Below are 23,012 nucleotides of genomic sequence, written 5' to 3'. Positions count from 1 at the left end.
TTTGTCAATTTTCTATAGAGCTTAATATAATTTTAATAGAAATTAAGGTTTAAACGAAAGCGCCACAACGCGACAACATCTTTTTTTGCTGTTGTAGGTGATCCTCGTCAAGCTGTAGGTGATCAAGCTCGTTCCGGTCCAAAGGACCGATCGCCGCGGGAGCAGGGTGGCCATTGGTTATTTAAAGGCGCCTTTAACTCGCCTTGTCATATAGAGCATCATAGGCACTCAGTATTTGTCCAAGAGCCGATGCCGCCATACCTCTCACTGAAACTCTCCGCTCGATACCTCTTACTGTCCGCGACTGCTGTTGCAGCTACTCCGTATGGAGCATTCCACTATCCGCGACCTGTGGACGCGCCCGGTAGCTCGCACCTAAGCTTCTCGTGAGAGCAATGAACACCACCCAGATCGGACCTCAATATTCAGGCCTCGATTCGTTCAATTTATCGGGGGTGTAAGCGCAAATAGAGGACACACGTTTGATCGCACCAATGGACTGAATCTTTAAAAGCAACATCAAAGCAGGCATAGTTATTTAAGCATGAGTTTAGGGTTTTGATACATGAAATGCTTCTAATGGAAGTATTGGGTTGCCCAAAAAGTAATTGCGGATTTTTTAAAAGAAAGTAAATGAATTTTTAATAAAACTTAGAATGAACTTTAATCAAATATACTTTTTTTACATTTTTTTTCTAAAGCAAGCTAAAAGTAACAGCCGATAACTGACAGAAGAAAGAATGCAATTACAGAGTCACAAGCTGTGAACAAATTAGTCAACGCCGACTATATGAAAAATCCGCAATTACTTTTTGGGCAACCCGATAGTTTAAATTAATAAATACAATATATACAAAGTTTTTCTAAAATATAAGAATATTTCGTTTCAAGAATTGCAATGATTTGTTGGGGAAATTGGCTTAGATTTTCGGCAACAATTTGATTTTTTTAGCATCTACAGGAAGGTGTTCTTGTCCTTTTGTTGCTTGACCTCCTATTATCGTTTTTTAGTTTCTGCCCATAAAGAGAAGCCATGCAAAGAACTCGGCAATTGCATTTCATGGTGTAGGGTATATAAGATTAGACCCGGTCCAGCACGTTTTTACTTTTATTCATATATTAAAATTGAAATATAACCAATTCCTCCAATTGTTTAATCTAATTATTTAATTGTGTATTGTTTCTCAGAAATGTTTTTTTTTTTTTTTTTAATTTTTGCGTTTCATTTATTTAATCTAATCTTTCATTTTCACTTGCCCAATGGGAGTCTGTGGCGTTAGCAGCAACTCGCCAACCACAATCTAAAGATCAATTATAATTCCCATATAAATATTTACTTGTTTTTGTTATTGTTCCGCATGGTATTCCTATTTCATAAAAAATTGGCACTTGTTAGTTGCTAGTCAACTTAAGTCGGATCAATTGCCACTATATTTAATATTCAGTTAAATTATCTAGAAAATAAACATCTCTCTATTGGATTGGTAGGTAATGCAAATACCCATTACTCTTGACTAAGTTGCATGGTCACAGTGTAGTTCGTAGTTGCGCATGCTGTGTAAATAAATCATCGATTTTTTTGTGAACGTGGGCATTGTAACGCTTCATTAGCGATTTCAAATGGTCTGGAGCAGAGTTATTCAAGTCATTGCACTTGAATATAAAATAAACTTGTTTCTAATTTCATTTAGAAATGAAATTGTTTTTAGTTTTTTACTTAATATGGAACAAAAGTTTCCTTGGAATATTTATTTTCGACAATTAAAGAGCTTTTAGTGAATTACCATGCTACGAAAATAGTATAACCGTTTGATAATATAAGTGCCTTTATGTGAATCCCATATGATCTTTATTGGTCCACGAATTTAAGTTTAGACGTAAGGTGTACTCCATTTTTAAAATACTTTATTACAGCCCAATATTCTCATAACGTCTGATTTAGGGATGTTTTCGGGGGAGAGGTGATCCCCCAGATACTTGACCCTGAAAAAATAGCAGCATCGTGCTCTTCTCTTAAATACCATTTATTTAAATCCCATATAGCCATTGGTTTAAGGGGAGTTTACAGGATGAGGCGTCCCCCAAACACATGGCCCCAAAATTGGTTATCAAATTCGTTTTCTAATCTCAAATACCTATCATTTGAGCCACATATTGGCATGGTCGAACGATTTTTTTTTCCTTTGGGGATGGGGGGTGTTTTGGGGAAGGGGTGATGCCCTAAATACATGGTCCTACATTTGGATATCAAATTCGTATTCTACTCCCAAATTCATTTATTTAAGCCCCATATTGCGATGGTCACTAAAAAATTGCTGTTTGTGGGGTATTGTGGAAAAGGGGTAGAGCCCCAGAAAATTGGACCCGAAATTGGGTATCAATTCTTGCTTTACCCCCCAATAACTTTCATTTAAGCTTCACATTGACATGGTCGGTAAATATGCCCGATTTAGGGGTGTTTTGGGAATTGGGGTGGTCCCTCTAACACTAAGCCCGAAAATTTATATCAGCAACGTGCTCTATTCTCATATAACTATATATCATTTATTTGAACCCTATATTGTCACTGGCCTCAAAATTGGATATCAAATTCGTTTTCTAATCGCATTTAAACTTCTGATTGCAAAAGTCAGCAAATATATCCGGTTTGGGGTATTGGCCTTTAAAACTATAAATATTTAGTTCCACTCTCTTTAAGACCCAAATTGTCTTGGTGAGCAAATACGTCCTATTTGGGGGTTGTTATGGTAGTGGGACATCCCCTAGACAGTTGGTCCCTAATGTTGATATCAGATACGTGGTCTACTCCCAAATACCTTAAATTTGAGCCCCATATTGCCATAGTCGGCAAACAAGACCGTCTTAGGGGGTGTTTTGGGGGATGGGCGGCCACTCAGTGAGTTGGCCTATACCGGATTCGTGTTCTACTCTAAAAACCCTCTTATTTGAGCCTCATATTGCAAAAGTCAGCTAATGCTTACTATTGGGGTGGTGTTGTGGGGGTGAGGTCACCCCATAGACACTTTTCCCGAATATTGATGTCAAATTCGTGTTTTACTCCCAAAGACGTTTCATGTCCCCCTTTAGGGATGTTTTTGGTGAGAGGCGGCCCCCCAAACACTTGCTCCCATATTTCGATATCAGATTCTAATTCTACATTAAAATACCTTTTATTTAAGCCGCATATTCCCATGGTCAGTAAATAAGTCCTGTTTGGGGGGTGTTTTGGGGAAGGGGTGGACCCCCAGAAACATGGTCCCACATTTGGATATTAGATTCGTTTTCTACTCGCAAATACCTTTCATTTGAGTCCCATATTGCCGTGATTGGTGTAAATATATGTTTGGTAGGTTTTAGGGTGGGGCGGCCCCCCTAGGTACCCCATCCGAGATACCAACATTTTTTTAAGGTACTATATGAGAGCACACAAAATTTCGCTTAAATCGCACCACCCATCTCGGAGATCTGGCGTTTCTGAAAATTATCTAAACCATGTATGGTCCAAGTCGTTCCGATGTGGCTTAAATTTTGCACAATGCGTTTGCGGGGGTCGTCAACATAGAGCGGATCCGTTTTTGTTCTTTTTAATTTTTCATAGTAATTTACTCAAGTTTTCCGGGTTATGGGCTACTAACCTGACGCCCCAACCCATCTTTTCGCCTTTCTACAGGTGAACTCGTGGCACATTTTAGCCCACTAACTTCAACGAATGTTAAAGGTAGCTATCCAGATGACACCGCGGGGAGGTTTGCGTCCATATTGAGACGAAGGAAGACCAAGATAAGTCTGGATTTTGCCAAGTCAAAATCAATCAGAACAGATTGGTTTCCAACATCCTTAATTCACGCCTTCTAGAAGGAACAATTATCATAGGATTTGGCTAACATTTTGCACAATGACTTCTGCTCTGACCTCCAACGTTCAGGTCTATTACGGCCTGAGTCGATCCATAATTTGTTGACTATGTAGACCGATCCCCCGATTGCACTTCTTGAGGGCGAAATTATCGTACGATTTGATTGAAATTTTGCACAATGACTTCTCCTTTAACTTCCAACATCCAGGCCTAGCATGGCCTGACTCGACCCATAACCTGTTATAAATCCCATATAAACCCATCCCCCGGTTGTACGTCTATATAGAGCTATCGATTATCGATAAACATTCGAAATTTTCGATAGTTTTAATAATATATATCGATAGTATCGATAACAACGTTCGGTTCCAATCGAAAATAAGAAGTAAAATCAGGAGATCGATTTAAATAGAAGCAATATCAGTGCCAGACCAAATAAAACCAAGATTAATAAAGTCAGTTGGAAGTCATGAAATCACTTGTAAGTCATGAGAGAAATCATAGTACAAAATGTTAGACTGATCGAATGAAAATTGCGCCCTCTATAGGCGCAATGTATCTTTAAGGATGCATTTAATGTCGGGTTGCTTATTTTTGTTTCATTTTGCAAAAAATTTAACCTTTGCGATAGTATCCATCGGAAAAATATCGAAAAAAAATTAAATATCGATAGTGCCATCGATAATAATCATGGTGCAATCTTATGATTTGCCAGCTTTACTTTTAGAGGGCACAATCATCATACGATTTGGCTGAAATTTTGCACGATAACTTCTCCTTTGACCTCTAACATCCAAATTTAGTATGGCCTGAATCGATCCATAATCTGTTATAACACCCATATAAACCGATCCTCCGATTGTACATCTTGAGCCTGCAGGGGGCGAAATTATAATACGATTTGCCTGAAATTTTGCACAATTACTTCTCCTCTATCTTCCAACATCCAGGTCTAATATAGCCTGAATAGATCAATAACTTGTTACAACTCTCGTACAAACCCATCCCCCGGTTGCACGTCTTAAGCCTCTAGGGGGTGCAACTATCATACGATTTGGCAAACAATTTGCTTAATGACTTCTCCTTTGACTTCAAATATCCAGGTCTAATATGGCCTGAATCGATCCATAATCTGTTATAACACCCATATAAACCGATCCTCCGATTGTACCTCTTGAGCCTGCAGAGGGTGAAATTATCATACGATTTGCCTGAAATTTTGCACAATTACTTCTCCTTTATCTGCCAACATCCTGAAATTTTGCACAATGACTTCGCCTTTGAACTCTATCATCCAGGTCTGGTATAGCGTGAATCGATCCATAACCATATATAGTCATATTAACCGATCCAACAATCAAAGGAGAAACAATTGTGCAATCGTAAGTGCGCCCTCTAGAGGCGCAATTATCATACGATTTGGCTGAAATTTTGCACAATGACTTCTCCTTTGAACTCCAACATCCAGGTCAAGTTCACTTATATACTATTAAAATTTCCCAATGAACATGTCATTACTATTAAAATTTCCCAATGAACATGTCATTAAGGAACAGGGGATACTTTTCTCATACCAATGAGTGCTGTCCGATTTAAATTTTAGCTCAATTATAAGACCTCCTTTTTTAGCCGAATGGGGTTGGCTACAAATGTAGCAAACATTAGTAAGGGGCCAACCATCGCTGAAAAATTTTCTGATGTTCACGCTGGGCTAACCTCTGGCTGCCGATACCTTTTAGAGCTCTCATATAAACATGAATTGGTCCATCCATACATCCTGGTTGAACTTTTTGACGCGTTCAGGACGAACTTGACCTATTTGCACATGTTTTATTTGCTGTTTCATATTTTTTTGAGATTTTGCCGCTTCCCCTGTTCATATGATTAGCTGTTGGTAATGGAAAGCTTCGCAACAAATACGTAAACGAACACAAACTAGAGATGTGGACACCCAAGATGTCTCCTATAGACCATAGTCCACCATAGGATGGGGGTGTAAAGTAGGCCCCTTATCATTGAGTTGCAAACTTGCATTTATTAGCACTCGCTGTTATGAGAGAAGTATGCTCAGACAAAACACAAAATTTTTGTAATATTTTCAACATTTTGAAGTATTTTTAGGAATTTTTTACAGATTTTTTTTATAATTTCTTTTCTTTGCTCTTTTTGGCACTGTTATACATTTTGTTTGTTTTTTAACTTTTTATTCTTATTTTCTAATTATGAAAACATTTCATTTTTCCACAATAACAAAAAAGCACGATATGGGAAGAAACTAAATTAACACTTTTCTAAAGTTTGGTTTTATTTTAAGGCATTTTAGAATGAATAGTGCAAGAATTTATTTCTATTCACATTAAAACGAGATTCTGTATTAATGAAAAAATTATATTTCTTTGTTAAATATATTTAAATATATGGGAAATTGTGTATGGTTTTATTTACATGTCACTTTTTTAAGGGAAGTTAAACTGCCACCTTTATATATTTATTTATTTATGTATTTTATTAAGACGAATTTAATATCGTAACCAGAACATTTTCCACAATCACACTTTGTAAATAATTTTTAATTTTTCTCTTCAAATTCCTGCATGTCAAATTCTTTCATTTCAACACTTCGTGACACACAAAAAAAAAACGCTTTCCAACACTGTTGCTTTGTGGTTTGTTTACAAACATTGAGGTTAACTAAAAAACATATATTTTTTTTACCGGCAACCAAAACAAAAGTGTAGATGATAAATGATTTTGTCGGGTTGCTGTTTTTTTTTGTTTTCAATTAATTATTATTTTTATGGAAATATTTAGTTATTTTTTGTTTTATTTTAAAGGAATTTCTGTCCTCTCCTCCACGAATTCGTTTAAGCGAAGCTGCAGCAAAAAGTAGACCGCTCACCAATGTTTACAACAATTAACTAAACTGTTTTGTTTGCAATTATTTTCAACTTATTTTAACTGTTTCACTTCATTTTGTTTAAGATTGTTGTTATTTTTTTAAAGCAAGACATTCAACAACCCAGCCATTCAGCAAGCGCTTGACAGGCGGGTGTCATAAGTGAGCAACGCCAGCGGAAACGGCGGCAGCAACAATAGCAGCAGCCTCAGTTAACTTTTGTGTGTAAACAAAAGATACGTTGTTGTCATCAGTCAGTTTGTCTTGTTTTCAGTCTACAGGTGTACAAAGAAACCTAGCAATGCCACCCTTTCACCCGCCTTGGGTTCAGTCTGTCGTTGTACGAGAGCAAGGTAGCCTATGTGAGCATATGGTTTTCAAGCTTTGCTCTCTTCTCTCAGCTATCAACTCTATGCTGATACATGTTTTATAAATCGCAGGTTAATTAGCATTGGGCTGCATATCGTAATGAAGCGTAGGGCATTGAAATAAAATACAACAAGGTTTCGTATAGCAACCAAAACAACTATAACAGTTCTAAGGTTTGCTAAATATACACAGAAAGAATATATGCCTTCAAAAGTAAAAAAACAAGCAAAAGCGTGCCAAATGAGGCCGAGCCGAATCTTGGGAAACCACCACAATGGATTTTGCTATAAATTTAGCTAAAGGGTATACGTTTATTTTATTCTACATACTTCTAGGAAACGAATAAGACCGGTTTACATGGAAGCTACATCAGGTTATGGATCGAATTAGACAATACTTCGAAAAGTTGTTGAAAGTCATAGCATAACACCACATGTCTACCAAATCGGACACAAAATGCGGCTTTTAAGGGCTCTAGAAGTCAAATCGGGAAATCGGTTTATATGGGAGCTATATCAGGTTATAGACCGATTTGGACCGTACTTATCACAAATGTTGGAAGTCGTAACAGAACACTATATGCAAAATGTCAGCCAAATCGGACACACAATGTGGCTTTTAAGGGCTCTAGAAGTCAAATCGGGAAATCGGTTTATATGAGAGCTATATCAGGTTATAGACCGATTTGGACCGTGCTTATCACAAATGTTGGAAGTCATAACAGAAAAATGCGTGCAAAATTTCAACCAAATCGGACAAAAATTGCGGCTTATAAGAGCCCAAGTCAAATCGGGAGATCGGTTTATATGGCAGCTACAACTGAATCTAACCCGATATAGCCCATTTGCAATTCCCAACGACCTACATATAGTTAGTATCTGTGCAAAATTTCAAGCGACGAGCTCTACGCGTTCGACCGCTATTGTGATTTCGACAGACGGACGGACATGGCTACATCGACTCAGAACGTCGATACGATCAAGAATATATATACTTTATGGAGTATTAGACGAGGTGCTACAAACGGAATAAGTAGATTTGTATACCCTCATCCTATGGTGGTGGGTATAAAAATATAAAAACGTGCTAAATTCGTATCATGGGTGTATAACACCACAGATTCTCCTAAAAATTCCCACAGATGAACTTAGCTGAAGGGCATATGTGTACTATACGTACAAAACTATTGCCAAATCAGGAAAAGATTAAAGCTTCTAGAGGCCGTAGAAAACTAATCGGGAGCAGTGTTGGCACTCAAGAAAATTATTTTCTACCAACATTTAAAAATGAATCCTACCAAATATTCTAAAAGCCAAAAATTAGGTCTGTTTTTATACCGACCACCATAGGATGGGGGGTATACTAATCGAATCATTTCGTTTGTAACACCTCGAAATATTAATCTGACACCCCATCAAATATATATATTCTTGGTCGTCTTGACATTCTAAGTCGATTTAGCCATGTCCGGCCGTCCTCGTGTACGTTCGTCTGTGAAAATCAGGATAGCAGTCGCTGCAGAAATTTTGCACAGATACTTCTTATGAATGCAGGTCATTAGGGATTGTAAATGGGCCATATCGGTTCAGATTTGGATATAGCTTCCATACAAAGTGGTACTTCGACTTGATTTCTTGAGCTCCTAGAAGCTACAATTATTAACCGATTAGGCTGAAATTTTGCACAAAGTGTTCCGTTACGACTTCCAACAACCGTGCCAAGTATGGTCTGGATGGGTCTATAACCAGATCTAGCTCCCATATAAACTGTAACGATTCGCCAGTTGGCCTAACTTTCTCCGAGAGTGGCTACCTCCTCGCCTCCGTGCCGTGCTCAGTCTTGGGTTAGTTCTTTCTCATTAAAAGTTGGCTTGGAAACGTTTCCATAAAAGTAAAAAAAAGTAAGGAAGCTCTTTTATAGAAGGACGTTATTTTAAAAATATGAACCACAAGCAACATTAGATCTAATTCCGAAGCTTGTCTCAGTATCCCGCCCAACCTAGCTGAGAATGATATCCATCAGCCCACAAAACATCTTCTTTTCTAGGTCATTCACTTTTTGCATATGTAATTCATTAAACAAAAGATATTCAGTGTAACCAAAAAGAAGAGAAGTGAATGATGTTTAAATATGAAAGATGAAATAATGCAAATGCAGTTTAAGCCTTTTTTTAAGATTCTTTGATCGCATTTTCCAAGTAATCAATCACAGAGGTTTTCTTAGCAATATATCCAATTCGTCTTGAATTTATATCCAAGAATTGCTTGATTTCTGCATGTATACCAAGCCGCTTCTAAACTATCTCCTCCTAGGCTGAACCAGCTGAACTAATCTGTTATAAAGGGGAAAATAAGTCTATCTAAACTGCTCTAGAAATATCCGGATACTTACCCTTTGTATGGTATAAAACACCTATGCAAATAAAAAAAATTTGAAATTTCCAATGAAAGTGCTTCAGTTCCTATTAAAGGACAAACGGCGTTTCTTGGATAAAATAGTCTTTTCTAGAGTGCGATTTTATAAACGTTCGGAAATCAAATCAAAACTCATCTCCTGATTTGACATCCTGAGCCCCTAAAAGCCGCAGTTGTTATCCGATTGAGGGTTCTGCTATGACATCCAACAATCGTGACGAGCATGGTTCAAATAGGTGTATAACATGATATAGCTCCTATATAAACTGATCTCCTAATTTGACATCTCAAGCCCCTGGAAACCTTAGTTTTTTCCGATGGGGCTGAAATTTTGTACATAGTTTTATGTTACAACTTCCAACAATCGTGTCACGTACGGTCCAATCCTTTGTGTACATTTTTAGTAGAATTCATGGTGGGGGGTTTCCAAGGTCCGGCCGAACTTAGCACGCTTTTACTTGTTTTATACCCACCACAATAGAATAGGGGGTATATTCATTTAGTCATTTCGTTTGCAACAATTCGAAATATCCATTACCGACTCTACAAGGTATGTATATATATTTTAGATCGTCGTAAAATTCTAAGGCGATTTAACGATTTTCGTGTGCCTGTCCATCCCTCTGTTGCAATAACGCGACAGCCTTCAAAAATTAAGATATTGAGTTAAAGTTTGGTACAGATGAGTCCTTTTGCTGCACACAGAATCTTGAACGGGAAAAGTCGCACCATATTTGGATATAGCTGCCGTAGAGACCGATCTGCCGGCTAAGGGTCTGAAGCCCATAAAAGCTGAATTTAATATCCGATTTCGCTAACATTTGAATCAGTGAGTTGTTTTAAGCCCCCCGACATCTGACTCTTATATGATTCAGATCCCGGCACGGGATAGCTGTGAGCTGGAACATTGAGTGGAGTTAGAATAAAATACGATGATTAATATCTCCATGGTCGTGGGTTATCAAGGTTCGGCACGGCCGTTTTTATCTGTTTTATTTTTACCCACCGAATAGTGCGGCACTTAGTCATTCCATTTGCAAATGTAAATGTAAATTTTCTCTCTAACATTCCATTATGGAACAGGGCATAATTCTCACATATCAATGACTGCTTTTTGATTCAAGTTTAAGCTCAATGATAAAAGTCGTATTTTTGCCCCGATTCGCTGAACAACGGTGTAGAGTTTAGATAAAGCGATCTCCCGATTTAGGGTCTTGAGCCAAGTATGGACCAAATCTAACCCTATTTCTATGTAGCTGCCTATAGCCCAATCTCCCGATTTAATTCATTGAACGGTCAAAAGACCGTTCCGTAAGATATGATCTAGAATTTATGTAATATAGTTTCAGATCCGCTTAACACATGTTGGTTGACAAGGATCAATTTAACAACAAAACAAATAGAAAAGCAGGGTATCGCAAGGCTTATGAAATTTACGACAAATGGCAAATGGACAGCGATCATTCACAATAGCTTGTATGCAAGCAAGGCGTATTTAAAAAGGTGGTCTCACGCGAACAGCTGTTAACTGCCGGCCTGTTTTATTGTATGTTGTTATCTTCTTTCTCGCATATTCTTTGCTCACGCACACGCACATTTACTGCACACGCACACAAATTTCTTTGTTTGTGTTGGCAAAATGTCGATCAGCTTGATGGCTTGGATTTCACCGTATGCTTTTTATGTTGTTGTACAAATGAGATAACCTTTAAAATATTTCAGCCATGGTATGCAAGGGGTTTATTATCTACGAGCTGTGTTTTGTATGTTTATGCATAGCATCTGTTGTTTGAGAAAAACTCGCTTAAACAGCTAATAATAGCTGTGTTCGGGAACTCAAAAATTTCAGGAAATTTGCACAATTTTTTACTAGAACTCGTTCGCGTACTTTATTTGCCAGCAGAAGAGAGTGCGAGAGAGAGCAAATTTTGACAGTTCGAAAATAGAGAGCAAATTTCTAATGAGACTTTTTTCGCAGCAGAAATTTGCAACTTTGTTGCAAAAGTCAGCTGTTTTATAAAAATCAGCGGCATCAAAATGGATCAAAAAGGCAAAGGTAAGTAAAAAATAAAAATATTGTTTATTGGTAATTATTAAATCTGTTTAATTTTTATTTTTTTTATTTACTTTTAATGAAGATTCAAGGCAACATCCAGTGTTCAGGTACAGAGAACTCGCCAAATGAAGTTGTAATTTTAAGCCAAGTCGATTGTTCTACATTAGTAGTTAAGCGAAAAATTTGCGGAATTATTTGGAAAATCTTGAAAAATTAAAACATTGCATCATTCCAGACACCAAGAAAATACCAATTATCGGTTTCTTAAGTGTTTTGATGGAATCATCTTCATCGGAGAGCTACGATCAAACCAACACCGTTCCTTTCAATTTGTTAAGGAGGGAAGATGCTGCCATGGGATTTGATGGGTCTGGCTGGGCAGCTAAAAGTGACGGACAGTGGGATTGGAAAAAATGAATGCAAATTAGTCAGCCAATTGTGAATGGATACAGATATCTTCGACGATAACACAGACACACACAAATATAAAGCTCCCTTAGCCTCAAATCAGTTGAGTAGCCACAATATCCAAAAGCGTTAGGTTGTTAGACCAAGATTTCTTTGTCAGCACACCAAGTGCTCCCGACAAGGGACTTGAGAACGTTGTTTCTACTTTTGTGTACGGTGATGGCATGTAAAACAGTTGTAGTTCTATGCAGCCTTCGAAATGCATGCTGATGCTCCGCGAATGGAAATTGTCCAACGGGAGGAGTAGTTCCTCGGTCTGTACGACTTCCCCTTGCTCGTATCCTTTCCAGGTTTCAGTATCGGGATTTTTTTTTTTTTTTTTTTTTTTTTTTTTTTTTTTTTTTTTTGCGGGTCAGGATGGGAAAATGCTTTACGCATGTGACGAGTACGTCTCTCGCCTTATGCCGGGCTCCGTAGTCAACGGTACCGGCTAAAAACCCACCCTGTGACACCCCTGGGAGTTAATTCCACCTCGGAACCGCTTTCGCATTACTTCGAGGTGGACCCCATATCTGGTGATTATCCATTTCGTCTTCATTGTGTCTGCGTCCAGACCTCCGCATTTATACTCTACGCCGCTGCGTCCAGGTCAGCTTTCTTCCTGCGCAGTACTTGTTCGGCATATCTCTTCACCGCCTCCCACTTTCTCTCGTCCTCCAGCATTTTTTGGACTATTGTCTCAGGCGTAACGTCGCCAATCGCTGCTTCCAACTCGCTGCGTCTTTCAACCCAGCGCTCGCAGTGGAAAAAAGTGTGCTCCACATCGTCTTCAACTTCAACCTCCTCATAAATACACTTGCTTGAGGAGCATTTGCCCATTTTATGCAGGTATTTCCGGAAGTAACCATGTCCTGTTAACATCTGTGTGACGTAATAGTTGACGTCGCCGTGCTTCCTTTCTTTCCATATCCGTACATCGGGTATTAATCGTCGCGTCCATCTGGCCCGATTTTCGCTAGTCCACCTTTGTTGCCATCTCTCGGTAGTCTCCTCTCGTATGGCCTGTGTATGATCCATTTGGGCCCCGTCCTGTATTCTTTGAGTGTTGGACCTCTCGGTGTAGAGCCTGGCGCGCTGCATGGCCTGCAGGTCTATCGGAACCATTCCGGCTATTGCAAGGGCTGCGGGCTCCGACACTGTCCGGTAGGATGATATGACTCTAAGTGCCGCCGTCCTCTGTACCGAGAGCAGGGATTTCGCTCGGTATGCCGTCTGCAGTGTCTGGCCCCATATTTCGCTTCCATAGAGGAGGATGCTATTGCATGTCTCCATTAAGAGTCTGCGCCTGCTTGGGAGAGGCCCACCTATGTTTGCCATCAGTCGACTAAGTTGCGCCGTTATCTTTGAGGCTTTTGTTGTCGCGTGCCGTATTTGCTCTGCGTAGGTCAGCTTTGTATCTAGTCGGATTCCTAGATATTTGATCGATCTCTTGGTCTTCACCAGTATATCGTCTATACGCATATCCACTTCCACTGGGATATTTTTTCTCGTTAGGAGAAGTAGTTCCGTTTTCTGCATCGCAAGTTGTAGGCCATGGGAATCTAGCCAGTCCCTTGCCCTTAGCATCACCTGCCGTAATTTGCGCTCAGCGCCTTCCGTGTCTCTTGCCGTGATGACTGCAGCAATGTCATCAGCATATCCTACTAGAAAGGTTCCGTCTGGCATTTCCATTCGCAGTATTCCATCATAACTGGCATTCCAGAGGTCCGGTCCGAGTATGGAGCCCTGCGCCGCTCCTGATGTGACCTCATATTCACTCGTTCCATCTTGAGAATTATAGATAAGTACCCTGTCACTCAAGTAACTTCTCATTATTCTCATCAGGTACGCCGGGATATTAAAGTCCTCTCTGAGCGATTTGAGGACGTCAGACCATCTAAGGCTGTTGAAAGCGTTCTTCACATCCAGTGTGGCCAAGAGGACAATTGGCCTGGAGTAGTGGTTCCTTTGCCTAGCCACCTCTACTATCTCCACCACATCTCTGAGGGCTCCGATCGTGGACATTCCTGCCCGGAAGCCATGTTGTCTCATTGAGAGTCCACCTCCCTCGATGATGGCGTCCTGGAGCCGTGGCTTCAGTAGTCTCTCCAAAAGCTTGCCGGCCGTATCCAGCATACATAGTGGTCTGTATGTGGATGGGGATATTGGATCACCTTTGCCTTTGCTTATGAGCACCAGCTTTTGTCGCTTCCATACTTCCGGAAAAACACCTGCCATTAGACACCGATTAAACATTTCAAGAAGAAATTCGGGTCTATTCTCGGCTATCAGCCTGATTACCTCGGACGGTATTCCGTCGGGACCGGGGGCTTTTCTGCTCTGGAGGCTGCGGGCTGCATTCTTTAGCTCCTCTTTCGTGAACGGGTTTATGTTTTCCGTTGGCTCTTCATTAACTTCGTCTTCTATACGGTCGTGTCGGGGAAAACAGACTGAGAACAGTTGTAAGATACTCGATTCCAGGCAGGTCCAGATTCTTCAGCGTCAGTGTAAAGATTCTGTCTGGGACCGGAGCCTTGCGCAACTTGGCGCCACGGATGTATTCGCAGCTTCGGGCACTGTAAATTGTAGGGGCTGTACTGCGGCACGGTGATCACGGATACGACGAATGGCTCCTCTTCTAGCCTTATCACTCTCGGGTCAACAAATAGACGTTTATCTAAGGAAAATGCCTCACAAGTATCGACAGCATTTTTATACCCTCCACCATAGGATGGGGGTATACTAATTTCATTATTCTTCGAAATATTCCTCTGAGACCCTAAAAAGTATATCGTCGTGTCATTTTAAGTCGATCTAGCCATGTCCGTCCGTCCGTCTGTCTGTCGAAAGCACGCTAACTTTCGAAGGAGTAAAGCTAGCCGCTTGAAATCTTGCACGAATACTTCTTATTAGTGTAGGTCGGTTTGGATTGTAAATGGAACATATCGGCCCATATCCTGATATAGCTGCCATATAAACCGATCTTGAATATTGACTTCTTAAGGCACTAGAGCGCTCTCTAGTGCCTTAAGAATTCTTATCTGATTTGACTGAAATTTTGCAAGATGTGTTTTGTTATGACTTTCAACAACTGTGCTAAATATGGTTTTAATTGGTCCATAAACTGATATAGCTGCCATATAAGCCGATCTGGGTTCTTGACTTCTTGAGCATCTAGAGGTCGCAATTATTATCCGATTTGGCTGAAATTTTGTACAACGACTTCTCTCATGAACTTCCATATACGTGTCAATTATGGTCTGAATCGGTCTATAGCCTGATACAGCCCCCATATAAACCGATCTTCCTATTTTACTTCTTAAGCCCCTTAAGTGCGCAATTTTTATTCGAATTGGCTGAAATTTTACACAATGACTTCTACTATGGTGTCCAACATTCAATTCAATTATGGTCCGAATCAGACGATAACTTGATATTATAGCTCTAATATTACAGTAATTCTTTCCTTTTATCAAATGTTTGCCTGACAAGAGATTCCGGGAAAAGAACTCGACAAATACGATCCATGGTGTAGGATATATTAGATTCGGCCCAGCCGAACTTAGTACGCTTTTACTTGTTTATATGATAACAATTGTTTTCCTAAGCAAGCAAATAAAAAACCAACCAAAACAAAACAAACAGCTGTTATTCTGCAAATTTTCACTGGAAGTCCTTCACGAACTTTTTCTTGCACATTTTTTAAAGAGAGAAATATGGCTCTTACTCTCCTGCAAATTTTTACTGGCAAAATTTCACTGGAAAATTACGCGAACAAACCTAATGATTAATATCAGATGATTTTGATTGAAACTTCAAGCTCGAATTCAAGGTGAAATAGTTTTAGTTAATGAAATATTTCCTCCCTTCTGCTTATATTCTTAACGAATACCCAGAAAAGAAATGAAAATATTTTTAATTATCCTCTAAGAACCCATCAGCAATTTACATGGTATTTATAAGTTGGAAAAACCTACCAAAATTGAGATCAGCCTACAAAGCATCCCAAGAGATAATAAATCCAACCAATTTTGGTAGGAACCTACCAAAAATGGCAACACTGATTTAGAGATAGATTTATATGGAAGCTATGTTAGGTTATAAACCAGTTGGGGCGATACTTATTTACCACAGATGTTGTAAGTATTTATAAACCCCTACGTGCAAATGTCAGCCCAATCCAGGGCCTCAAGATCTCTAATCGATATAGACCCATTTGAACCGCACTTGGCTCGGTTGTTGGAAGTCGTAACAGAAAACTACGTGCAAAAATTCACCCAAACCGGATAACAATTGCGCCTTCCAAAGGCTCCAGAAGTATTATTTTTTCATATAAGAAAGGGGTCTGACCCTCCTTCTTACTCCAAAGGAACACCCGAAAATGGAAGTGGACCGATCGTGACAATATGTAACTCAAATGAAAGGTATACTAATAGTCTAAAGGCGTTAAATCGCACGATCTAGACGCCAAATTGACCGGTCCCGAACGTGAAATAAAATGTTCACCGAACTCGCCTCTCAATAAGTCCAATGTTACGTGTGCTGTGTGGCATCGTCTTGTTGAAACCACATGTCATGTAAGTCAATCTATTGCATTTTGGACAAAAAGAAATGTTGGATATCATCTCAAGGTAGCGCTCACTATTCGCGGTTACGTTACGATTAACATCATCTCTGAAGAAGTACGGTCCAATGATGCCACTAGCCCATAAACCGCACCAAACTGACTTTTTCTGGATGCATTGGTAGCTCTTACAATGCTTTCGGCAGATGTTCGCTTCAAAATCGACAATTCTGCTTATTTATGTACCCATTGAGCCAAAAATGAGCGTTGCCGTAAAATGGAAGAAGCGTTCGATGAACTTTCTTAAAATAGCACGCATTTTGATAAGAATTTTCAAGAATTCGCAAGCGTTGTTCGTTTGCAAGACGATTCATGGTTAAATTATAGACCATACTGAAGATGTTTGACAGTGAAACAAAACACGAAACGTGCGTGACCTTTTTAAAACAGTGTGGCCAAAAAGATAATAGATAAAAAAATCACCCTTTAGAAGACTGATTTGGTATCCATTTCTCGTGCTTATAGTCTAGTAGTCCGTCTCATTCCCATATTGCCATGTTCGGTAAGTATGTCCTGTTTGGGTGACGGACACCCAGGCATTTGACCCCAAAAAGGTAGGTATAAAAAATCTAAAATTTTTGCATGTGTGTAAAAAACGGTCGTGCTGAATGTATACCTTCACCACGTGTGGCTATTCATTCTCTTTCTCGCCACTGCACTGATTTGTGTTGAATGAATTGTGGGTTATTTATCATTGAGCTTCGTATCACAACGTAACGTAGAGCACGGCAAGGCAAAACAACTAACTCTAAAGGCCGAAACAGAATGAGCGCGTGCAGCTTTGTTTTTGAGCGTCGCGTTGCAAAAATACCACTCTGCACACAAATCCCAAAAAAGCAACGCGGAAAGTTAGAACAGTTTCAAGTTTGACGCTTGAAAGCGAGCGCCATTCTGTGCTGTGCTGTAACTGTAACTGCTGTTGTTTAACTTTTACGAGTTGATTTTTTGACATTTGTTTGAGTTGCATTTTTCAACGTGACGCTTCTCAACGCGCTCATTCTGTTTAGGCCTTAAGTTTAATTTTCGCCGTCTAAGAAATTTTTATAGTGTTTTTTTTTGTAACACTCTATTTAATATTGCTATCAATGAATGTAGACGAACACCTTCAGTTTGTTTTGTCAGGCCTTTTGTCTTGTCTTATGTTGTCGTCACTTTGTTAAATTAGCAACTAGAGAAAAAATTGCCGTTGAAGATATTTGAAATATTACTGCTGATGATAACAAAATAGAAACAAGTAAAAGCGTGCTAAGTTCGGCCGGGCCGAATCTTATATACCCTCCACCATCGATCGCATTTGTCGAGTTCTTTTCCCGGCATCTCTTTTTAGGCAAAACAGGATATAAGAAAAGATTTGCTCTGCTATTAGAGCGATATCAAGATATGGTCCGGTTTGGACCACAATTAAATTATATGTTGGAGACCTGTGTAAAATGTCAGCCAATTCGAATAAGAATGGCTGAATGCGACCTCTAGAGGCTCAAGATGTCAAGATCCCAGATCGGTTTATATGGCAGCTATATCAGGTTATGAACCGACTTGTACTTTATTTGACATAGTTGTTGAAAGTAACAATAAAAAACGTCTAGCGAAATTTCAGCCAAATCGGATAGGAATTGCGCCCTCTAGAGGCTCAAGAAGTCAAGACCCAAGATCTGTTTATATGACAGCTATATCAGGTTATGAACCGATTTGAACCATACTTGGCACAGTTGTTGGATATCATAACAAAACACGTCGTGCAAAATTTCATTCCAATCGGATAAGAATTGCGCACTCTAGAGGCTCAAGAAGACCCAAGATCGGTTTATATGGCAGCTATATCAAAACATGGACCGATATGGCCCATTTACAATACCAACCGACCTACACTAATAAGAAGTATTTGTGCAAAATTTCAAGCGGCTAGCTTTACTCCTTCGGAAGTTAGCGTGCTTTCGACAGACAGACGGACGGACGGACGGACGGACGGACGGACAGACGGACGGACATGGCTAGATCGACATAAAATGTCGCGACGATCAAGAATATATATACTTTATGGGGTCTAAGAGGAATATTTCGAGTAGTTACAAACAGAATGACGAAATTAGTATACCCCCCATCTTATGGTGGAGGGTATAAAAAGGACGACGAGTAGCCTAACACAACTCACTGTCCCAAATATCAGCAAAATGGGATAATAAATGTGGGTTTTATGGGCCTAAAACCCTAAATCGGCGGATCGGTCTATATGGGGGCTATATGAAGATATAGTTCGATATAAGCCATATTCGTACTTAACCTGCTTAAAGACAAAAACAAGAAGTAAAATAGAGAGATCGATTTATATGGGAGCTATATCAGGCTATAAACCGATTCAGACCATAATAAACACGTATGTTAATGGTCATGAGAGAATCCGTCGTACAAAATTTCAGGCAAATGGGATAATAATTGCGACCTCTAGAGGCTCAAGAAGTCAAGATCCCAGATCGGTTTATATGGCAGCTATATCAGGTTATGAACCGATTTGAACCATATTTGGCACAGTTGTTGGATATCATAACAAAATACTACGTGCCAAAATTCATTCAAATTGGATAAGAATTGCGCCCTCTAGAGACTCAAGAAGTCAAGACCCAAGATAGGTTTATAAGACAGCTATATAAGGTTATGGACCGATTTAAACGATACTTGGCACAGTTGTTGGATATCGTAACAAAACACGCCATGCAAAATTTCAATCCAATCGGATAAGAATTGCGCACTCTAGAGGCTCAAGAAGTCAAGACCCAAGATCGGCTTATATGGCAGCTATATCAGGTTATGGACCGATTTGAACCATACTTGGCACAGTTGTTGGATGTGATAACAAAACACGTCGAGCAAAATTTCATCCCATTCGGATAAGAATTGCGCACTCTAGAGGCTCAAGAAGTCAAAACCCCAGATCGGTGTATATGGCAGCTATATCAGGTTATTGACCGATTTAAACCATACTTGGCACAGTTGTTGGATATAATAACAAAACACGTCGTGCAAAATTTCATGCCAATCGGATAAGAATTGCGCACTCTAGAGGCTCAAGAAGTCAAGACCCAAGATCGGTTATATGGCAGCTATATCAAAACATGGACCGATATGGCCCCTTTACAATACCAACCGACCTACACTAATAAGAAGTATTTGTGCAAAATTTCAAGCGGCTAGCTTTACTCCTTCGGAAGTTAGCGTGCTTTCGACAGACAGACGGACGGACGGACATGGCTAGATCGACAAAAAATTTCACGACGATCAAGAATATATATACTTTATGGGGTCTCAGACGAATATTTCGAGTAGTTACAAACAGAATGACGAAATTAGTATACCCCCCATCTTATGGTGGAGGGTATAAAAAAATGTAGGAAAACTAAACACTACTAAAATGGGACACACATAATTTAGCCTCAAAGATGCCGTTCTAAATGGCGTAATGTCAACCAACAATTAGACGGTAAACACTACTGCATTGTTAGAATTTAGCTTACAATGAAATCCCTTAGAAATAGTTTGTACACAAAAATGTGTCATAGAGCTTGAGTAGGTTATCAATGACGTAGTAGTTGCACTTTGGCGATAAGCGCCCACATGTATGTCAAGGAAGTTAATTTCAAACGCAGTTGTGAAGTTCATTTAGAGCAATATATAAACATTGTTATGTCTAGATAGATTTCTAGAGATTTGATATCAGTTTGGTTAAACATAGGAAGGAAATTCCAATTAACGAAAGAAAATAAACAAGCAGAAGCGTGCAAAGTTCGGCCGGGCCAAATCTTGGGTACTCACCGCCATGGATTTCGCTAAAAATTTACCCTTATGAACTGAGTTTTTGTTTGAATTATTTCGGTCTCAAGAAGTCATATCGGGATATCGATACTTAGGGGCCTATATCACCATGTTGACCAATTCGGATAAAACCTGGAGCTGATGTTGTGAGTCATAAGATAGGTTTTTGGGCGACATTTCATCCAAATCAGGTTAGAATTGAGGCTTCTAAGGGCTGACAAAATCAAATCCGTGAAACGGTTTTTATGGGGGCTATATATGTTTATAGACCGATTCAGGTGTTGAAAGTCATGACACAAGCCTTTGTTTTAAATTTCGGCCAAATTAGGTAAAAATTTAGGCTTCTAAGGGCTGAAGAAGTCAAATCCGGGGATCAGTTTATATGGGGGCTACATCTGTTTATAGACCGATTTAGATCATGCTTGGCACGGATGTAGGAAACCATAACTCAATTTTTTGTTCCAAATTTCAGCCAAATCGGATAAAATTGAGGCTTTTGAGGTCTCAAGAAGTCAAATCAGGGGATCGGTTTATATGGGGGCTATATCTGTTTATACATCGATTCTGATCATACTTGGCATGGATGTTGAAAGTCATGACACAAGTCGTTGTTTCAAATTTCGGCCAAATCGGATGAAAATTAAGGCTTCTAAGGGCTTAAGAATTCAAATCAGGGGATACGTTTATATGGGGCCCGAGCCCCCCGAGTTTGTCTATAGAAAAAAAAAAATTACGGTAAATTATTTTTTTTTTCAATAAAAAAAAATGTAAATTAAATTTATTCTTAACACAATATTTCAATTTCCAAAATTTCTCCACAAAATGTTTTTCTTAAGAAAAAATTGTGATGAAGTTCTTACATTTTAACGAAATTTCTTTCAAAGACAAAAGTTTAGCGCAACATTCTCTAACTACCAAATTTCAGCCATGGCCGGACCCCGCTCGAAATTATTTTTTAAAAACCAAATTTCATTAAAATTTTTTTTAAGACAACATATTTATAAATTTTTTCTAAAGATAGAATTTTAATAAAATTTCATCGAAGGACTAAATTTTAATTAAGTTTTTTTCTAAATATAAAATTTCAGTTGGACCTACCTCGAAATTAGTTTTTAAAGCCGAAATTTTAACATTTTTGTTCCAGCTCAATGCCTTTTGGTATACTACATTTTGCCTAAACTTCTTCATTTTCTTTTTATTTTGTTATACACACCGAAGGATGGGGTATAACACATACACCTAACATACACCTAAGCCAGTAAACGGCTTGTTGTGCGCTCTAAAAGCTATAAAGTAACCTCTAACAAGTAAGAGCGTGCTAAGTTCGGCCGGGCCGAATCTTATATACCCTCCACCATTGATCGCATTTGTCGAGTTCTATGCGCGGTATCTCTTTTTAGACAAACATAGAAGAATTGCGCCTTGTAGACTATATTAGACACGTATGTTGAAGGTCATGAGAGAAGCCGTTGTACAAAATTTCAGCCAAATCGGATGAGAATTGCGACCTCTAGATGCTCAAGAAGTCAAGAACCCAGATCGGTTTATATGGCAGCTATATAAGGTTCTATACCGATTTACGCCATACTTAGCACAGTTATTGGAGGTCATAACAAAACACCTCATGTAAAATTTTAGCCAAATCGGATGAGGATTGCGCGCTCTATTGGCTCAAGAAGTCAAGATCCAAGATCGGTTTATATGACAGCTTATGAACCGATTTGAATCATACTTAGTACAGTTGTTGGAAGTGCTACCAAAACGCTACGTGCAAAATTTCAATTAAATCGGACGAGAATTGCGCACTCTAGAGGCTCAAGAAGTCAAGACCCAAGATCGATTTATATGGCAGCTATATCAAAACATGGACCGATTTAAACCATACATAGCGTAGTTATTGGAAGTGCTACCAAAACACTACGTGGAATAAAACCGAACGACAATTGCGCCCTCTAGAGGCTCAAGAAGTCAAGACCCAAGATCGGTTTATATGGCAGCTATATCAGAACATGGACTGATGTAAACCATACTTAGCTAAGGTGTTGGAAGTGATACCAAAACACTACGTGCAAAATTTCAATAAAATCGGAAAAGAATTGCGCCATCTAGAGGCTCAAGAAGTCAAGACCCAAGATCGGTTTATATGGCAGCTATATCAAAACACGGACTGATTTGGCCCATTTACAATACCAACCGACCTACACTAATAAAAAGTATTTGTGCAAAATTTCAAGCGGCTAGCTTTACTCCTTCGAAAGTTAGCGTGCTTTGGACAGACAGACGGACGAACGGACGGACATGGCTAGATCGACTTAAACTGACATGATGATCAAAATATATATACTTTATGGGGTCTTAGACGTATATTTCGAGGTGTTACAAACAGAATGACGAAATTAGTATACCCCCATTCTATGGCGGAGGGTATAAAAACAAAATTTTAAGTTAGGAATTCCGTGCTTCTGACAAAATCCTTAATTGTTTTCAATGCCACTCCCCTAAGTTGGTTCATGTCTGATATTGTGTCTCCACCTAAGTACCGG

General features: G+C 39.2%; 2 protein-coding genes across 7 annotated transcripts in view; both read right to left on the bottom strand.

The window, feature by feature from the left end:
• LOC106092403 (uncharacterized) overlaps positions 1–6,761 on the bottom strand; it is a 166,615-nt gene extending 159,854 nt beyond the window's left edge. For 2 of the 5 annotated variants that reach the window (XM_059360327.1, XM_059360328.1), the window contains exon 1: positions 6,572–6,761. The gene's annotated coding sequence lies outside the window, so the exon portion shown is untranslated. The other 3 variants (XM_059360329.1, XM_059360330.1, XM_059360331.1) reach the window with 2 other exon arrangements.
• The window catches only part of LOC106090092 (nuclear pore complex protein Nup154), a 257,128-nt gene that overhangs the window by 126,459 nt on the left and 107,657 nt on the right, over positions 1–23,012 (bottom strand). Inside the window, exon 1 of one of the 2 annotated variants that reach the window (XM_059360326.1) lies at positions 6,756–6,829. The exons of the other annotated variant lie outside the window; for it this stretch is intronic. The gene's annotated coding sequence lies outside the window, so the exon portion shown is untranslated. Of the gene's footprint in view, positions 1–6,755; positions 6,830–23,012 lie in introns of those variants that run through there. 2 annotated transcript variants of the gene reach the window in all.

The sequence above is a fragment of the Stomoxys calcitrans genome, chromosome 1, assembly GCF_963082655.1.
Source record: "Stomoxys calcitrans chromosome 1, idStoCalc2.1, whole genome shotgun sequence".
Classification (NCBI taxonomy): Eukaryota; Metazoa; Arthropoda; class Insecta; order Diptera; family Muscidae; genus Stomoxys; species Stomoxys calcitrans.
Note: the sequence above shows the minus strand (reverse complement) of the source record. Positions and strands in the feature narration are given on the sequence as shown.